At 51.0% G+C, this 20,724-nt stretch overlaps 1 non-coding gene and 1 pseudogene across 1 annotated transcript; one reads left to right on the top strand and one right to left on the bottom strand.

The window, feature by feature from the left end:
- The first annotated feature begins 11,880 nt into the window (after positions 1–11,880).
- Positions 11,881–11,989, top strand: LOC148663446 (5S ribosomal RNA; annotated as a pseudogene).
- A 6,665-nt stretch (positions 11,990–18,654) lies between these two features.
- Positions 18,655–18,726, bottom strand: trnap-agg (transfer RNA proline (anticodon AGG)). Its single transcript has one exon. It is a non-coding gene; the product is annotated as a tRNA-Pro (tRNA).
- Positions 18,727–20,724: the final 1,998 nt, after the last annotated feature.

Genomic DNA, 20,724 nt, shown 5'->3' with positions numbered 1-20,724 from the left:
GAAAGCTGCGGAGCTCCGCAACGGTGCGTGGAGTCGGCCAGCCCCTCACTGCGGCGACCTTACCTGAGTCCGTAGCCACCCCTCGCGGTCCAACAACATGTCCCAGGAAGCTCACCTCCTGCCGCAGGAGCTCGCACTTGCGGGGGTTGAGCCTCAGGCCAGCACGGCGGATGCAGGCCAGCACCGCCTGGAGGTTTGTCAAGGCCTGGTCGAAGCCCAGGGCATGAACCAGCAGATCGTCCAGGTACAGCACACACTGGTTCCGCGGGACCGATGCCAGCACCCTCTCCATCAGCCTCTCGAAAGTTGCCGGGGCATTGCACAGGCCAAAGGGCATGACAGTAAACTGCCAGAGGCCCTGGCCGATGGAAAAGGCCGTCTTTGGTCGAGCATCGGGAGCGAGCGGTACCTGCCAGTAGCCGCAGCGGAGGTCCAGGGAGCTGAACCAGGTCGACCCGGTGATGTAGTCTAGGGCGTCATCTATCCTCGGCAGGGGGTAGGAATCTTTTCGGGTGACCTCGTTCAGCTTGCGGTAGTTGACGCAGAACCTCCACGAGCCGTCTTTTTTTTTGACCAGTACAGCTGGCGCCGACCACGGGCTCGCGGAGGGCTCAATCACCCCCGCTGCGGCCATCTCCTGGATCTTTTCCTCGGCAGCGGTCCACTTGGCGTGAACCATGCGTCCCGGTGGGATGCAGATGGGCCGAGTGTCGCCGGTGTTGATCTCGTGTTGGACCAGGGCAGTGCGGGTGCAGTCCTCATCTATCGCCGCAAAGAGATCCTCGTTCTGGGCGAGTAGCGCCTGGAGCCGCTGCCGCTGGTCCTGATCGAGCCCCTCGCAGCTCCGCTGGTAGAGATCCTCAACGGCGCGCCTCGCTTCCACGCAACGCTCGGCTCCCGCCGCCGCCGCCTTGTCTGGCCCCCCGGCTGACTCGGGAGCAGGATCCAGTACGCTCGCTCCCCGGCTCACAGGCCTGGTCTGCCCCGGCGATTGCCGCCGCCGCCACTGCCTCTTTTTCTCCCGGCTCCGGCAAGCCCGCGTCCCTCGGCCTTCGCCGGGCCTGCCCTCCACCAGGTGAAGTCGCTCCCCCTGCCACACCAACTCCTGCCGGCTCAAGTCCAAACTGGCCCCCACTCGCTGCAGTGCATCCAGCCCCAGAATGCAGTCCTCCTGGATGGGTGCGAGGTAGCAGGGGTGGCGCACCATCGCTGCACCTAGACGGAAGGCAAGCACCTGTTTCCCCCGGACTGCAGCGAGCTGTCCCGTCACGGTCCTTAGCCGCAGGCTGGAGGCCTCCCATCCTGGGGGGTTGGTGCCCTCGGTGTCGGGGAGGACGCCCGGCCGGAGTAGGGTTACTGATGAACCGGTGTCGAGTAGGGCCAGGCAGGGTTGGTCCTCGATTTTGCAGTGGAGGTACAGGCCCCGGCTACAGCCGACTCGCCCCACGGTGGCGTGAGGGGCGCTGGTCTTAACAGCGCTCTCCGGAGCGGGGGTTGAGGTGTTCGAGGGGCGGCCTTCCCCACGCTGAGTCGCCCCATTCCCGTTTCCCTACGCCGATCGGGGAGTGCGAGGTTCGGGTGCCCGGCAGAACCGGGCTCGGTGTCCTCTCTTCCCGCAGCGGTTGCAAATCAGCGTGCGGGGCTGTTCCGCGGGGGTCGCTGCCCGGGCTGGCTCCTCTTCCCCCTCGCTGGATTCCTCCGTCGCCGTCTCGGTCATCCGGCAGGGTGCACTGCGTCTGCTGGCACTTCCAGTCAACCCGAACACGGCCTCAGCCCGTGTAGCAAGGGCCAAGGCCTGCTCCAGCGATGTTGGCCCCGCCAGCTGCACGTGGCGCCGCAGCTCCTCGGGTGAGAGGGCCTTGAGAAAAGCCTGGAAAGCCATCTCCCACTGCGCCTCCCGTGGGAAAGTTGGGTATCCTCGGCGGGCGAGGAACGCGACATCAGCGGCAACCGGGCCCAGTCGCTCTCCTGGTCGGCGCCGCCACAGGGCCAGCCTCTCCCGCATCAAGTCCAGCGCCTCCTCTACACCGAAACGCAGCTGGAGAGCCGCCGCCAGCGCCGTGTATTCGCCTCTGTCCTCCTCCGGGACGTCCAGGAGCACCTGGCAGGCTACTCCTTCCATCTCCGCCCGGCCCCAGCCATTCGTCCGGGCCGCGAGCTGGAACTGCGCCTCGGAGATTTCCCACGGCGCTTCCCCATTGTAGCGACCTGGTCGCACCCGCGCTGATGGGTGTGGGAATCGCTGATCGGCTCCGGCAGGGAGAGTATCCTCTATCTGGGTTGCCCGCTGACCAGGAGTAGCGGCCAGTCGCCCCAATTCTACCGGCAGAACCACTATTGAATAGCCCTGGGGCTGTGGCCACCTGTCGCACCCAGAAGTTGCTCAGGCTCCCTATGTGCGCTGCCGATGGGTTCTGTTTCTTCCAGCGTCAGCTGGCGCTTAACAGAATCAGGTAGTGTCTACCACGAGTTGTCCATTCTGCCCAATGTAGCGTTTGCAGGTTCTTTTCACAACAAGGACAAGTGGAGACGCAACAAACAAGCATTAGCTTTATTCATTTACAACCACACAAAACCAAACACAGGATCTACACACACATGAGGAGACTGACGAACACGTACACACAGTTAGGGTGGTAATTACCTAACAACACACTATACTTTTACAGGACTACACAGGGCACTAGAATTACTAGGACATTATTTACTCAGGTAGGGTCAGCCACTGGTCATCGTGCTGACCCTCAGACTCTCCCCGGCTACCACTCCCAGCATGCCCAGCGGTACTACGAGCGCCTAGGGGCGCTTCCTCCTCACCACCAGGCGAGGGCGTTACAATATGGACTCCCAGGAGGCTCCCATACTTCGGATTCTTGCGTTCTTGTCAGAACATACTGATGCGCAAACATATTCATTACCATATTTCAAAGCATTGGAATAATATATGTCGTACAGCAACACAAAAACAGGAAGACAAGTATCACAGCTACTATAATCGGTGTTAGTAACTTAAAGAAAAACATTCCCCCTGGCCCAAACAGTGATTCTAACCAGGAGAGAAATGGGTGAGGCTGTAGAATGAGGCATTAAAGCACATAACAAGATGCATTAAATTTCTTTAACTTTACAGTATGATTTATAAGTTTATACCACAAATTACTCATATCCCCCTCATTATCAGTTTCATTCAGCCAGTTTGTATACAAAGAGGCTTCGTATTTAGATTCTTCCTCTTTCTGGGTGGTGATAGGCTTCCACATAAAAAGGAAAAAGGCTGGGCACATCAGTCCCAAGCATGTGATCCCCATCTATCCCTGTGGAGACATCACTCCTGCGCTTTGCTCAGTTCGTTTGTGACCTTTTTACAGTGGGAAGCATGAATTCAGGGCACCCTTTCCGTGACTTTCACAGCAGTCGCAGTGGTCAGCAGCCTTGGTACGGCCCCCTCCACCTGAGTGAACACCACTTCTTTTTCCTGAAGTCTTTCACCAGAAGAGTAATAACTCTTAGAAAAATCTACACATTGTTCCACTGCCTCAGCTGTGCCATTTTGCAGAACAATTGTAGCTGAAGTTGTAAAATTTCTCATTGGCCCGTTCCTGCAAAACATCTTATTATGAACAAACAAATCATAATAATAATGTGCATCTAGGGGAATCACTCCCAAGGGTAACCCCCCCTTAAAACTATATTGTTCTACCCATCAGGTTCTGCCACTAGATAAGAGAACCTTTCCCATGAAATCATTTTTTGACCTTCATGATCCCTTCAGGGCGTACAATTAGCACAGAAGCAGCAGCTTTAGTCCACATGTTTTTCCAGCAGGATATTAACAGTATGATTATAACGAATAATACCAGACACACAAATATGTATTGAACCAGAGACCCTCTCCAGGATCCTAGCACAGACTGTAGCCATGCACCAATGCCACAATCATCTGGATTATAATTATGATATATATTTTTCTTCATCATAGATGTGCTTTGCTAAGTCATTAATTTGCTAATAATTGTCTAGAATACAAGTACTGTTTAGTCTTTGCTCACCTAAACAGCTGTCTATCACCCTAATAGAGAATGGCCTAAAACTGTGATTATAGCGAGGAGCATACAGTTATTTCCATTCTAATACATCTGAGTTACACTCAGACTAAAAGCAGGGCTATTTACCCATGCCAATTAACCTAAATAATCACCTCTACCAAAGGGGATTACTCCCATGAGCATCTTTTATAGCAATACAATCCCAACAGGAGCTCTGATTATTATTTGTGGCTGACTGATAAAGTATTGATTCCATATCCCCATTTATTAAAGTAAAACTCCTCACACTTAACAGGTACACTGTCACCCCCCCTCAGGAAGCTCAACAAACACAGAAACAGTGACAATATAATAATGTTCACTCAGTCTCTGGTGCAGTGGTTCGGTGTCAGCGCAATGTGTAGATCCAGCGATCTCATCCTGTCACTCAGATGGCAGAGTCGGTAGTCAGTTGCACTTGATATGGTCCTTCCCAGCAGGGTTGCAACATCTGGCAGGGTATATCTTCCTCACCCACACCCACTCGCCAGGTATCAGGTCGTGTCTTCCCTCTACTGGAGGTCTCCAAGTGTCCAGCACCTGTTCACCAGCCCCGTGCACCACTTCAATTAACAACCTACAATACTACAATAGAGAATTAGCAAATTCAACAATCCATTAGCCAAATTCATCCCTCTAGGAAGTTTCGTTGATTGGCCTGTGATGATATCAAACAGGCTCTATTACACAGTTCTGTTTGATCCAGCCCGCATCCCATGGTGTTCCTTCAGTCTGATGTCTAGTCAATCTTTTCTGTTCCTTCATTCCACTGTTCTAGCAGACTGAGGGTGATCTCAGTCCATCTCACCCCGAATAATCCAGCCATAGCCTGTCCCTTGATCATAATACATGCGGTAGGGCAGTGCCCACCAAGGGCTTATCTCCATCATCAAGTGTTTGGTAGACACAGAGGCAGTGACAGCAACCCACTGGGAAAACAGATTATAAGAGCCAAGGTTGTAAACATTTGGTACTGCATGAAAGGTTTCTCAGGAGCAAGCCTTTTGAGCTGTAGCACCTGCACCTGAACTGTAGTTGAGTTCCTTTGATAAGCATCACATTGAGATGCCACATAAGTGGCTACTGCTTCAAACACGGTCCCCACCCAGGTTTGGGTAACCAGCACACCATTTGACTCACACCCAGGTGTCCGACACAGTGCATTAGTCGAGCTACAAAGGGCATTAGGCTGTGAGGGCATGCAGAGCGTCCAGTGTGCTGGCAGCACCACACTCTTTTCTAACCATGTCCTTTTCTCTGCTTTAGAGGCCTCAGCCTGAATATCCTGTAGCTGTCCCCTTTTCACCAACAGAGGTCTCACAGGGGTCTCAGACTCCTGTTCTACCAGGACTGTGCACCTGACAGCTACATCTGCAAAGTTGTTCCCTCGAGGTACTGGAAACATTTCTTTATTATGTGATTTATACTTTACCACAGCTACTTCAGTTAGTAGCTGCAAAGCTTCTAACAGTTCAGAGACAAACCCAGCATTCTTGATTGGAGTCCCTTCCATGTTGGGGAAATCCCTATTCCTTCACTGCCATCCAAAATTGTGGCATACACCAAATGTATATATACAGTCTATATAAATTGCTACAATTTTCCATTTAGCATATTTACAAGTTTCAATTAAATATTTTCATTCGGTCTGCTAGTTCTACACCAGATTATTCACAGTTTATACAGCCAGGCAGGTAGCCTGCACAACACATAAACACGGCCCCTTGGCCACCGCATCAAGGGGTCCTGAATAATAATAACCCACCAGACGATGCCTATCTCCATGCTCCTGCACCAGCACAACGGCTCACAACCCATTTCTTTCACTTACAGACAGATTACATGCAGATGATCAGTCTGAGGGAATACAGTCCAGGGCCAGTGTCTGCAAGAAAGCTTGTTTCAAAACATCAAAAACAGTTTGTGCTGCAGGGGTCAAGGCAATTTTGTCTTTAGACTGCACTACCCCCCTTAAACCAATACGTCACTGGACAAGCTCGTTCTGAGAAGGCATTCACCCTGGCTTTATCATGTAGTTGGTTTTATACTCCTTTTTTTCCTCTTTAGATCCAATACTTGGAGTAGCCCGGCCTTATGGATTCCGTAATTAGGTAAAACAATCACAATATCACATAACTCTATTGAGTTAGTTTACATAAATGCTATTTCATGCAGTAATTCCTTATAAAATGCTGCGGTCTGGGCCTAAAATAGGTCTGGGGTGTCCCCCACCCACATCAGTAGTTGAAACTGTACATCTTTTCCCAAGCAGACTGTGACAGCTTATATTTGCTTTAAACACAACCCTTGCACCCCTTCTCCTGTAGCCTCCTGTTACCCGTTAGAAAACTTTATATCACATCTTTATGCTGTTTTAGTCTAAAAACAGGACAGCTGTGCTCCTGTGTCCCCCAGTTACTGCACACTGTAAGATTATTTCACTTTTATTTAAATCCTGAGATAAATTTAGGAAGGCTACAGAGGGGTTTACTAGATTAAAACTGTTAGTTCACGCACGGCTCTCGTTTCAGCTTCTGACATGTTCTTTAATTGTGAAATCAAGCCTCTTTCTTACAATTTCTCCAAAAAACACCTTTTTTTTAGTAACTGTACACCAGCTTATTAGTAGTTTTGTCTTTGGGGTTTTATATCTCGGTATAACATTAAAGTCGCACAATAATTTCAACAAACTGGCGGCTCCCTTTTCTCCTCCTTGGGAGTCTTTTTACCCCATTTGCAGCGCTCGCACTTCTGCATGCATGCTTCACGAGTTATTAAATCAAATCTGTCTCCGCTGTCCGTAATATCAGGAAAGCATAGTTGTACATTCTTGGCAACATCAGGTTTTATCATCAGCAACATCAACCCACTCAAGTAAATTTGTTTTATTACTGTGGAAGTATCTTCATTCACTTCCTTCTCATCGGCTAACCCCGAGTATAATATCCATAAAGCTATAAACCTTTCTGTAAAATCTGAAACATCCTCACTTCCTTCTGCTGACATGCTGTCTAATCAGTTTTCGGTGGGTAATGCTCTTTCAAAAATCTCCACACTAATTCCCACCCTTCTCCTAGATTCTCTCTTAAGGCGTTCTATTTCTTCTTTTGCTGTTTCTTTTTCTGCATATATAACTTCGTTTCGTTCAGCCATTGCTTTTAGCTTTTCCATCAGAGATTTTTGTGTCTCATCTATGATATTCTGTTGAATTCTCAAATATTCCTCTAAATATTGTTTATTTTTATCCAAATGTTCATACACTTTTCTACATTCCTGTTCAGCCTAAATTCCGTCCGACATATTTCTTTGTTTCACTTTGGATTAATCAAACTTTTTTTTTTCTTCACACCAAACCATTTTCACTTCTCCCACGCGCCCCGCGGAACCCCCCAGTCGAGACAAACTGACGAACTATCACAATTCAGGAACACGGACCAGGTTCCAAATCCTGGCTTTAAACACACAGTTGAATCGAGTTACCATTTTCGGCTCTTCTGCGAGTACAGTTCTAGTTACTACCTTCAGCCATACTGCAGTCGTGTACCAGGATGCAACACCTGGATTGTTTCGCACGGGCAGGGCGAGACGCTATTCCTTCAGCAATCCCTTTTTTTCTACCCCACCTTCACAAAACAGGCATCTAAAAACACATACACCATTAACTCATTTTTCTGTTGTACTTGCTTCAGCACCACAGCAACATGGAGAGGACAAGGGACTTTTTAGAAAAGAGGAGTCCTTACCTCTTTTTAGAAGCGGCCGCCTAACTTTTCCTCTCCATGTCCGTGTGGTTTAATTTAGATGGATACTTCTTCATCATTTGGGTCATGTATCCGCCAATCTGCCTCCTCCTTTTTAGAGGACGTTGTAAACCTTTAGGAACAATATAATCTAGCAACAAGGTTATGTCACTGTAATTAGGCTTAAGACAATCAAGAACAAGGCTTGCCTTTCTTCGAAATTCTTTACGGTCATCAGGCAATTTAGGAAAAGACTTAACTAATGCAAATAATTCACTAGGAGACCAATGTCAATGTACATATGCTGGAGTTCCTTCTGGACCTGTTAAAGTGCACATTGGCATTTCACGAACAAGTGAAAAGGCTTTGGCTCCGGACCGCTTTCTAGTTTTGGTGGAGACTTTTTCTTTTTAGAAGGCATGGTCATGACTTTAGCTGCAGCTTGCTGTTCTTTAGTTTCAAGACTAGTCTTTTTTGAAGCTTCCCATTATTTCTGTGATTTCTCTTTCCATTACATAAGCTTTCCAATTCGCTTTCTTTCCGTTCTTCTCCTTCTCTTCTTAGTTTCCCCTTCTTCAGAAAACTTATTTTTCCTAATTCAACTTTCCTCTGTCCATTCTGATTCACTTACAAAGATCCTTCATAGTTATGGGCCCCTAATTATCATATATAAATTATGTGCAAGTTCCCTTACACCTATTACCCTAGCTTTACAGTTCATGAACATAAAACATTTTTTTTTACTCTAACCCAGGCTATAATTGTTTCTCTGAATTTGTCGTACATGTACTTTTGCTGGACTGCTCGGTCCCATTTTCATCTTTGAATTTTAATTTCCCATTTTTACCAATCGGTGCCTTACTTAGAACCTTATCACATCAACTACTCCGCAGAGCAAAAACCACACGTCTGTGTTAAGATAAGTTCTTTATATGAGTCCCAGACTCATCAAACCCACGTGAGAACACCCCTGTGGCTCGCTTCTCAAACTATTAATTTTTAAGGATCACTTACTGGCATCAGACAGCTGCCAATTCTCCAGACGCGTCTCTGGAAGGATAAACAATTTATCCTCTGAGGTTCGTCCAATTTTGCTAAAATTGTCAGGGTCCAGATGGAGTTTCAGCAGCCGTTCGCGTTCAGGTTTCTGATCCCGGACGAGCCCCCAAATTGTCATGGAACTATCAAGGAAGCCACAAGAGAGAGTTCTCACCTGAGTAAGGTCTTTATTTCAATATTGCAAGCCCTGCTGCCACTTCGCAAAGTGCAACCAGAGACTCAATTTGTTACAAGCAGTACAGGGTTTTTAAAAGATGTTGCGCTGTAAAAAAGCTCAGCGCTTTGTCCTTTCTAAAAGTTCCCCTTTCCCTAAGAGAAAACAGATTACATCAAAAAGCGAGAGAAGAAGCACTAGATTTGTTATTCAAAGCTAATCAGTTACTTTCAGCTAATTCTAACGACCCAGAAAGCATATATTGTTTTGGTACATTGTCTTCTAAAGTAACCTAAACAGTGTACTTTGTTGATACACTGTTTTCTAAAATTCTGCACGTACTGTAGCACAGCATTTACATCCTTGAAATATATTATCTTTGTAGATTAAGCTGACCCAGGGACGCCAAATAATGTAGGGAAAACCGGTCCAGGGACGCCAAATATGTAATCATAGTGGCTCTCTGAAGGCACCAGTTCTGTAGGGTTTGGGCATTTACTGAGACAATTATTAATTGTAGCAGTAAATCACAAAGTTGATTCTTTTGATGGCTTCAGAATCCAACCATGCGACATAACTCAAACAACGCACACACACAGGTACTAACACACGAGGATACATTTATTAATACATAGAATATGCATGTAAACCTAACAGATCTTATCGAGAGGGTTATCAGAATACAAAAGGTATATATTCAATCAGTTACAAAGTGTTACACATATCAAGAGGACATACATTCAGTATATCATTCATTAAGACCGTTTCGTAAAGTGAACTTGGTTACAACTTCTACATTAGATACTCAAACAAGTACATAACTCTTAGGAATTAAATTGATATCAACTGGTTTGGATAACAATTGAATTCTCGAGCTGTAATGCATTGAAGTTGAATACTCATCCAATCTTTGGGGATTCAGATCTCCTGCGGGCACAAAGAAACAGTTGCAGGCTGTTGCTGTCTAATCCGGGCTCTCTGGCTCCGTGCCAGGCTGTGCTGTGCGGCTTGCGACGGTGCGCTGCTGATGCTCACTGTTGGCTTAACTAGCAAAGTTTGTGCACAGGAGAAAAGATGACTGTGGGTCCCAGCAAGTCAGGAAGAGGACTGGTTCGTTCCTGATGAAGAGCTAGTTCTGAATAGTGATTCAGCTGTCCACAGTTCCGACCTGTTCACGAGGCCTGCTGCTGGTTACTCTCTGGCAACCTCCACTCTAGACTCTTAGAACAAAGGAAAGTTCTGGCACTCGGACACACTGGCCGTTCCGTGGTTGTCCGGGCTGAGTCTCAGGATGGTCAGGAGGCGCGCTGTGAGAATGTCCTGCCCTTGGGATTCTCCTTTGAATTCCCTTTAGAATTGTTGAATCTGAATCTGAATCTTGTCTGAATCTGAATCTGAATCTCAATCTCCCAGGCTCTCTGTGTTGCCTGTTTTACCTGGAGGAACTTCAGCTCATTGATTGGCTGAAAGTTCCATGGGCATCAGAGTCCCACGTGGGTTACTCGGCCCTACCAGTCCCTGATTGGTTGATCAAGGTGAGATATGAGTCACTTAGTCCTGACACTTAGTAATGCAGTCCAGATGTCCAACTGGCACTCCCTAAACAGATAGGCGCCAATGGATGACCATTGATCATGATAGCCAGGCTTAGCTAAGTGCATCCCCCTGTGGGAGCTGTCCTTATCAAAAGAAAACATCTTGCATGAATAGTTTCTCTGTGGCTGCACCACAGAGATGAACAGAGAAATGGGGCCTCATTTGGGAAGCTCAGAAACACTTAATTCTGCCTTATTATTTAAGCCTCACCGCTACATCTTAAAGCACCAATATATTTCTTGCAAAGCTCTCTACATTTTAAGAATCAATTTACTTATTAGATTTCCACTTCAAGACTTGTTAGGCTGGCGTTCTGGGAGTCGCGTTTATCAGAATTGTATTGAAATCGTTTCCCACAGAGCTCAGATGTCAAAGCACAGCAGCAGCTCTCCACAGCGATCCTCTATAGCACCCTTTCTCCCGCAGCTCCGTCCTCATTGGAAGGAAGCAAGAGTGAAAGGCTGAAGTGAAATTGAGCGGGGACGAAGGCAGTGAAGAGAGAGAACGTGGGAAGAAGAGAAAAACGCAGGGGAAAAAAAGCAGCGTCGTAAAAGAGGTGACAGAGCTGTCCTCTCTATAAGTGGGGTGCCAGCGAGCTTTGCTCTAGCTTACGGCCACACCCCCTTGAGCATGCCTGATCTTGGAAGCTGAACAGGGATGGGCCTGGTTAGTACTTGGATGGGAGACAGCCTGGGAATATGAGGTGCTTTTAAGCGCAGGAGGCGCCCTATCCCCGCTCGCTCGCTCATTCCCCTGTTCACAAGTGCAGTGCGGCTTGTCTGTCTGTTTATTTGTCAGCTCTGGCGAGACACGGGTGCTTGTGTATTAGCGTGAGCTTTTTTTTTATTCTGATCATGAACAGTTTTACAAGTCCGCAAAGGATCGAGGAAAGGTTTATCGCCAGCTGAAAAGAGACACAGCGCTTCGGCTGTGGAGACTTGCTCGGCTGGCATTCGGGGAGTCGCGTTTTTCAGAATTGTATTGAGATCGTTTTCCACAGAGCTCAGATGTCAAAGCACCGCAGCAGCTCTCCACAGCGATCCCCTATAGCGCCCTTTCTCCCACAGCTCCGTCCTCATTGGAAGGAAGCAAGAGTGAAAGGTTGAAGTGAAATAGAGCGGGGACGAAGGCAGTGAAGAGAGAGAACGTGGGAAGAAGAGAAAAACGCAAGGGAAAAAAGCAGCGTTGTAAAAGAGGTGATGGAGCTGTCCTCTCTATAAGAAGGGTGCCAGCGATCCTTGCTCTTGCTTACGGCCACACCCCCTTGAGCACGCCTGATCTCGGAAGATAAACAGAGATGGGCCTGGTTAGTACTTGGATGGGAGACTGCCTGGGAATACCAGGTGCTGTAAGCTTTTAAGCGCAGGAGCTTGTAAAACTGATCATGAACAGTTTTACAAGTCCGCAAAGGATCGAGGAAAGGTTTATCGCCAGCTGAAAAGAGACACAGCGCTTCCGCTGTGGAGACTTGTTCGGCTGGCGTTCGGGGAGTCGTGTTTTTCAGAATTGTATTGAGATCGTTTTCCACAGAGCTCAGATGTCAAAGCACAGCAGCAGCTCTCAAAAAAGCAGCGTCGTAAAAGAGGTGACGGAGCTGTTCTCTCTATAAGAAGGAGAAGAAGAAGAGGAACAGAGGATTTGTTTGTCTTAAGTTAGACTTTGTTTTTTTGTGTTTTTTTGGTGTTTTTGGTTGATTTTTGAAGCTCTCCCCTTCAGCCTAGCTCTGTTTGGGGAGGGGAGAGACTTTTGGGGTTTTTTTTGTTGCTTTTTTGTTGCTTTCTGAGTCCTGTTTGTGTTTTAATGGAAGGAAAAAACATGGAGGCAGAGAATGTTATTGTAGTGGAGGAGGACAGTGGTGTAGGTAAGAGAAGGATGAGGAATTTGGACCGACCCCCCTGGCGGGTTTTTGCAAGGGCGCATACTGTTGTGGTGGATGTGAGTGGCGTGGAGAAACCGTCTGCGGGTGCTATTATCGCAGCTGTGTACGGCGTCTGTGGGGAGGGCTCTCTTTTTGCCTGCCGCCCCCAGACGCCAAAAGAGTTTGAACTGACTCTGGACTCAAAAGAACATGCGGACGCTGTGGCTGTGGGGCTGGATGTGCAGGGCACACCCTGCTACTGCCGCTGGCTGGAGCGGAAGGAGGTAGTGGTGTCCTTCCTCCACCTCCCGGCATATATCTCAGATTAGACTATCAAGGAGAAGCTGAGTAGCTGGGGGGTGAGAGTCATTTCGGACATCAGGATGCGCCACTACCCCGGGACCACCATTGCTGATGGCACGAGGTTTGTTCGGATTCGCTTTCCCGATCATGTAGCCTCGTTGCCATACAGCACCCGCTTCGCCACGGCAGAGGGGGGGCAGTACTTCAGGGTCCTCCACGACCAGCAGCAAAGGGTGTGTCATGTCTGCCTGGACTCGGGGCACATCGCCAAGGACTGCCCTGAGTTCCTCTTCTATGAGTGCAGACAGCCCGGCCATCGCGCCAGGAAATGCACCGCTGCCAAGAGCCCGGACTGCCTCCATGCGCTCATGAGCTGCAACTGCGAGCCAGAGCCGGAAGATCCAGCCGCCGCAGGAGCAGCTGCCCGCAACGCTGAGGGGCTTGAAGATGGACTACGAGTGGCCACTGCAGCTGAGCATGGAGAGTTGCTAGCAGCGGCGCCCCAGGACCCCAGTGAGCCAGCAACGCCCCAGCCGGTGATGGGGGAGAGGCAGAGGAGGCCCCTCCAATCCTGGGTACAGCGCAGCAGAAAGGAGCCGTGGACCAGCCAGCATCTCCACCAGCAGAGGCGCCCCGTTGCCCTAACAATCCTGCTGCATCCCACTCTGTGCCGCAAGAGAAGCAGAGGGAGGTTGCTCCACAACATGCGGCGGTGCAGCGTGGTGCAGCTGAGATCCTACGGGCACCACCACCACCAGATGCGGCCCCTCAGCGTACCAGTGGGCTTATGACACCCCAGCCTGTGCAGGGAGAGAGGCAGAGGGAGGAGGCGACGGCAGCACCACCACCACCTCCACCATCACCGTCAGCGGTTCCCCAGCTTACCGGTGAGCCAGCAGGGCCCTCTTCTGGGCCAGGGGATGAGAAGCCTGCTGGGGTCAGCAAAGGCACTGCTGCGAGGCGTGTGACCAAGCAGCAGCGGCAACGGCGACAAGACCCTGGCAAGGTGGACATAGGCCCAAACGAAGAGATGCCCGAGGACCCAGAGGAGCCTGAGGGGAAGCGCCCGGTTGCCCTGCAGTGGCCACAAGACATCCTGCCAGGTGAGGGAGCCTCTTCAATACTCTGGCAGGCACCGTTGGCAGAGACTGAGGAAGGGGAGTTGGATATGGTCGTGGGAGGAGAGGTAGGGGAAGTGGTGGAAGAAGGAATGGAGGATGGGTGTCTTGAGATGGATGGGGCAGGGACAGAGGAGGGGGAATTACAGAGCATGGAGATGGAGGGGGAAGGGGAGGTGGTGGAGATGGATGGGGTGGAGAGGGAGGACAGGGAGGAGGGGGAGGGGAGTGGGCGAGCCGGGGTACAACCGCCTGGGCCCTCGAAGGCTGGAATCCAGTGGCACCACGTCAGGCCTCAGCCCAACCTGAAGCCCAGTTCAAGAGTTGTCCTCAGACCATCCCTGATGTCTCTGCGGTGGCGGAGACAGGAGGTGGGGAGGAAGCGGCAAGTGTTGGCAATGAGAATGTGGCAGAAAGGGCGGGGGAACTGTCGCGCGGGCCGGAGAATTAATTTCACTCTTATGGCCATATGCGTGATGGCAACTTTCGCCTCTTTAAACGCCAACGGGCTGAGGGACTGAGCAAAGCTGGGGGCAGTGTTAGCTCTGCTGGGGCGGACGGATGTTGTCTGCCTCCAGGAGACCTTCTGGGACGAGGAGTGTGTCCGGAAGGTGCGAGCACAGTGGGACGGGGAGCTGTTTTACAGCAACACCTCCAGCCTGTGCAGGAGGGGGGTGGCTGTGCTGGTGAGGAGGGGAGTGTACGAGAGCGTAAGGCTCCTGCACCGCGACACGTAGGGCCAGCTCCTGCAGGTCTGTCTTGGGTTTCCTGGACAGTCCGTGCTGCTGAGTAACATCTACGCCCCCAATGGGGAAGCTGAGCGGCTCGCCTTCTTCAAGCAGCTGGAGGCGAGCTGCTTTCAGCAGCCAGGGCTGGTCGTCGGAGATTTTAACTGTGCACTGAGTGCGCTCGATGTCGCGGTTGGGATGACCTTTAAGAGCAGTGCTGCTCGCAGCTTCCTGGAGCGCAGTGCGGAAGCTCACTGGTTCGTGGATGCGTGGCGTCAGGCTTAGTGTGCGCGGAGGGACTTTTCTCGGCGGCAGGTCGTCGAAGGTGAGACAGAGCCGGATCGACCTGTTGCAGGGGCACATGAGTCTCTTCCCGTGCCTGAGCCAGATGCGCTATGTGTTCATGACCCTGAGCGACCATGCTGTGCTTCACTTTTCTCTAGCAGGGGCACAGGAGGACCGGTGCCCCGGCCTCTGGTGCTTTAATAAGGCGCTCCTGGGGAGGCTTCATTCTGTCAGGGCATAGAAGATCTTATCCGGCAGCAGCTGCAGTGTCCCCTGTATAGGTCAGAAAAGCTGGTCTGGTGGGATAATCTCAAGTACGCCATCAAAGAGTTCAGTATCTAGTATGGCCTGTCCCGGGGGCGGGAGAAGGCCAGGCGGGAGAGACAGCTTCGGGCTCGGATCACCTCAGAGCTCGGGCTCCTGGCAGATCACGGCGGGGGCTGCGAGCTCTTGCTGGAGCTGAGGGGTGAGCTGCAAGCCCTGGAGGAGGAGAAGTGGAGAGGAGCCAGGGTGCGCAGCAGAGCCCAGTATCTTGCCAAGGGCGAGAAGAGCACGAGGTTCTTTTTCGGCCTGGAGCAGGAGAGGCAGCGCAATTCCTTCATCGAGGAGCTGGTGGGAGAGGACGGTGTGCGGCTCTCTGCCCCCGAGGCCATTAGGAATGAGGTGTTTTCTTTTTATAGCGCCTTGTTCTGGCAGAAGTGGTGGATGAGCAGCAGACCCGGGCCATGCTGGCTTGGGTGAGTACCCGCCTGTCACAGAGCGATCGTGAGCTCTGTGACAGTGCGCTGAGCTTGGAGGAAGTGCTTGAAGCACTTCGGGGCTCATCTCCTAACAAGAGCCCTGGGTGGGACGGGCTCTCCTCCAAGCTCTACAGACACTTTCAGCAGTCCCTGGGGCCCCTCCTTCTGGAGGTGTTCCAGGAGATTGCCAGGACCGGCGCTCTGACCCCATCTATGAGAAGGGGGGTGATCTCTCTTGTCTACAAAAAGCAGGGGGATCCCTCCCTTTTGAAAAACTTTCGCCCGATCAGTCTGTTGAACACAGACTATAAGATACTAACTCGTGTTCTCTCCCTCAGGCTCGGGAAGGTTCTGCCCAGGATCCTGTCGCCTTCGCAGACCTACTGCGTCAAGTGGAGAGACATCGCGGACACGGTGTGCTCCATCAGAGATGTTGTGGACCTTATGCGGGAGCAGCCGAGGGGTGGATACGTCCTGAAACTGGACCAGGAGAAGGCCTTCGACAGGGTGGAGCATTCCTTCCTGTTTGAGGTCTTGAAGAGCTTTGGCTTCGGCGAGGCCTTCATCTCCTGGGTGAGGCTCGTGTACAAGGGGATCGTGAGCTGTGTCAAGGTGAATGGTTCCCTCACGAGCTTCTTTCCAGTGACCTTGCCTGGGGGCACCGCCACCTCGTTGATCTACCAATATGCTGACGACACCAGACTGACGTTGGCAGAGGTGGCGGAGATCTCGGCCATTTTAGAGGTGGTGCAGGCCTACTGCGCTGCCTCGGGCGCCAAGGTAAACTTGGAGAAGTCTGAGGTCATGCCGGTGGGGAGGGCAGACCTTGCCCCGCTCTTCGGTTACCCTTTCAGGGTTGAGACGGGTCACCTGAAGGTCCTTGGCATCTACATTAACGCTGATGAGCAGGCCACTGGGCTTCTCCTGTGGAAGGAGAAGCTCATTAAGATGAGGGCAAATTAAATCGGTGGAGACACAGGTCCCTGACCCTAAAGGGAAGGGTCCTGCTCGTTAACACACTGTGCCTGTCCCTCTTGTGGTACCCACTGTCTGTGATGCCTCTTCCTGAACGGGTAGAGAATGAGATTAGGCAACTGGTGGTGGGATTCGTGTGGGAGGGGAAGCCTCCGCGGGTCACTCATGACACCCTCATTGGGAAAATCTCCAGGGGTGGGCTGAAGCTGTGTGATGTAGGCCTGAAGCTGAAAAGCTTTAGGCTGAAAGTAGTGAAGAAGTTCCTTGACCTGGATAATGTCAGCATTTGGAAGATTGGTATGGGAAGCTACCTCGAGACTTGCGGGGGCTTGGGGCAGGAGACTCTCCTGGTGAGGCTGACTCCGGGGTTGATAAAACATCTGCCCTCCTTTTACAGGGAGGTCCTGCTGGCGAGGGGGTAGTTCATGTCCCAGCATGTCTCCTACACGCCGGAGACCCGGGCCCAGATTCTGGAACAGCCTCTGTTCCTCGACCCCCTGCTGGTGTCTCGATGGAACAGGCAGCTCTACGAGGCTGGCATATCCAAGGTCAAGGATCTTCTTTATGAAGTAAAGGACGGATTTCTGCCCACCCAGGCTATTGTCGACGCTGTGCGAGAGGTCGACGACGAGCTGCCTGTCAGTAAGATCCGTCAGGATTACGAGCAGCTCAAACTCGGTCTCCCGGACAGTTGGCTGGAGAAGCTCCATCTACAAGACGGGGCAGCAGGCCCGGCCTGGCCGGAGCTGAGGGTGAAGTGGGGGGACCGTGGGGTGGACCTCCTGGGGTTCACCACCAGCATGTTCTACAGGCTGATGGTGGCGAAACGCTTCAGAGTGCCGGTCTCAGAGGTGTTCTGGGGTAAGATCTTCCCCCAGCTCGAGCCAGGGCGTACTTGACGGATCTGCTGGATGGCCTGTTTCGCTCTGTTCGAGGAGCTGTTCTTGACGGGGTGCCCTGGAAAGAGCTGTTCCTCTTTGGGTACCGCGGGTCTGAGAGGGGGGTTAACGCCATTTTAGTGAACCTCCTCCTCAGCCTAACGAGGACAGCTGTCTGGGAGAGGAGGAACCTCATGATGTACAATGGCCTGAAGCCAGACCTTGTCAGGCTGTGCATTGCCAGGGTGAAGGACTGCTTCTCTCTCAGCCTGGCCTACTGCAGGGCTGAGAGGCGGATGGCCGACTTTCGCAGGATCTTCTTAAAAAATAACATCTTTGTGGACCTGCGGGAGGAAGGCCTATACTTCCGGCTCTGAGATGGGGGTGTCTTTGAACAAAAGACACACACGGCTCCACCCTTTTCCACCCCTGAATAGCATTGGCGAGTTGAATAGCATTCAATTCACATCGAATAGCATTGGCCCCTGAATAGCCCCTGAATAGCATTGGCGTAGCTCAGCACTGGGCCACTGGGCACAATTTCCCGCCGTTTCCAGAGTGTAGTGGTTATCACGTTATCACGTTAGACCGTTACACAGACAGTTTCCATGAGACGTTGGACTTCCGATATTTAGAAGGATCCGTTTTTCAAGAAACATTTAAATTGATTCTTTTATCAAGCTCGTAGTTTTCCTTCAAATCTTGAAAGCTCTCAGTGAGAACATCATAGGCTGCAGGACGCCCCGTAACTTGATTACTTCAACAGAAAGAAGAGCAGACAGCTCGACAAATATGTGAGGCGCAGAGAGCGCAAGGCGAGCCGCACACGTTTCGGTGGCTGAGAGAGGGCAGTTTTTGCTTCTGCATTTCCCAAGTAAGGACGCATGACAACAAGCGATCGCGGTGCTCATCTACGACACAGTGGTGATGAGTTTTCAGTACGTGTTCTTTTGAACGAGCAATGAGGTTGCCGCCTTGGACAGCTGACTGCACGCTCTCATTGTGCCACGTGATGAGAATTCACCAGGCTCGTTCAGTCATTAGTCACATTCCATCGTTTGCCATAAGCAGACGCTGCGAAGTGATGTGGATATCAGTTCCCAGTCTTGTGGAAGAGGAGGAAAAGAGCACACGAGGGCTCGTCCGGGAGTTGAACCCGGGACCTCTCGCACCCTAAGCGAGAATCATACCACTAGACCAACGAGCCACAGCAGCACTTTCCATTTCAATCTGTCAGCGAGCTTGAGGATGGGGAGAGGCGCCATTCGCTCGTCCAGTCAGACCTTCATCAATAAGTCAAGAAAGCTGCAATTACACGACTGCCTTGCAGACGAAGGGCAGTGAACTGTGCCCGGTAAGAGGGGAACAAGCGGCACTAGGTGACGCCGAGGCATAAGTCCCAGCGAGGGGGGTTGGCTTGTATGGTACAGCGCTTGCTTTGCATGTGGGAGATAGCAGGATCAATTCCCGCATTCTCCAGGTGTGTGCTTAGAGCTTGATGTGCCGAAAGGTGTCCTTTAGCCTGTGGTCCCGCCTTACATGGAGAGCATCGTGCAGCTGTCAAGCGTTTCGCAGCCACGCCCCCTTTTCATCTTCTCTCTGGCTTAAGCGTCACTCCGCCCCTCTCTCTTGACATTTCATGTCAGCATGTCAGAAGTCCGAGTGACATTTTTAATGGCTGAGTGAGGGCACGATGCTGAAGCAGAGAGGCCACTTCAGCCACAGAGACTTGTGCTAGGTGAGATCTGAAAGACGGACTCGCAACAGAAACAGACCAAAAATGTATCGGTGAGATCAAAAGGCAAATGCAACATTCAGCAGAGGGCGTCTAAAGATTAGGGAACGGGCGACTGAAATCCATGTGAGGCAAACTTTCCGGTGTGTGTACTGCAGCTGGGCTTGTTGGCGTAATTGGTAGTGCGTCAGTCTCGTCATCTGAAGGGCCTGAGTTTGATCCTCACACGGGGCAGGGCTGCTTCCTCTCTTGCTCTTTTCAAACACTTGCGGCAACTGTTCGCTCATAACCACGTCTGGAATGCGTGACCTTTACATGGGCAAGAAGCAACGCCGCATCCCTTTTCTAAAGAACATTCACATTCAGAAATAAGTCAAGAAATTTGCCATTACTTTCGCTCGCACTGCTGTCAGCCTGCCCATGTTGCCAAAGAAAGATTCACTCGGCGTCAACATGACAGAACAGCGATCACTTGAAAACAATGTTCCACACTCCGTAAGCAAGAACTTCAGTGTTTGCAGTCACCCGATATGCCGATAGTCAAAGGAGCGCAAAACACGAAGCGTCAAAAGACAAGATGAGTTGATGGAAAGAGCGTTGAATTGATGAGCACAAAAGTTCAGCTCGTACAATAGGCAACGAAGGTCTTAGCGTCGTCATCGCACTTGAAAGGACTGCCTTGCAGACCAAGGGCAGTGGGCGGTGCCCGGTAAGAGGGGCAGAGGCGGTAAGACATGATGCCGAGACGCATGAAGTGAGGGAGATTAGCTCAAATGGTAGAGCGCTCGCTTAGCATGCAAGAGATAGCGGGATCGATGCCCGCATCCTCCAGGTCTGAGTTTGGATCTCCGGAAGCCCGGTGCTCTTGTTTAGCTTCTGCGACTTCTGACAGGTGCTCCTCCGTTGCGGAGAGAATGTCCTTCAGTTGTCAAGCGTTGAAGGGCCACACCTCCTTCCCAACCTCAGTCTGCACTGAGTGCGTCTCCGGCATTTTCTCGTCCAATTTGTCAGCTTAGCAAGTGAAAAGTATATCCGAGTGAAAACAGTGCTGATAATACTCTCACGAATTGTTAGAAGACGTGCTTTTGATCATCGATTGCTTAACAATCACATTCGGTCGACTTGAGCCATCAAGCTCGTAGTTTTCCTTCAAATTTCGAAAGCTCTCAGTGAGAACATCATAGGCTGCAGGACGCCCCGTAACTTGATTACTTCAACAGAAAGAAGAGCAGACAGCTCGATAAATATGTGAGGCGCAGAGAGCGCAAGGCGAGCCGCACACGTTTCGGTGGCTGAGAGAGGGCAGTTTTTGCTTCTGCATTTCCCAAGTAAGGACGCATGACAACAAGCGATCGCGGTGCTCATCTACGACACAGTGGTGATGAGTTTTCAGTACGTGTTCTTTTGAACGAGCAATGAGGTTGCCGCCTTGGACAGCTGACTGCACGCTCTCATTGTGCCACGTGATGA

Source organism: Lepisosteus platostomus, chromosome 5, assembly GCF_059453375.1.
Source record: "Lepisosteus platostomus isolate fLepPlt1 chromosome 5, fLepPlt1.hap1, whole genome shotgun sequence".
Taxonomy (NCBI): domain Eukaryota; kingdom Metazoa; phylum Chordata; class Actinopteri; order Semionotiformes; family Lepisosteidae; genus Lepisosteus; species Lepisosteus platostomus.
The sequence above is the reverse complement of the archived record's forward strand: the minus strand, read 5'-3'. Positions and strand labels throughout refer to the sequence as shown.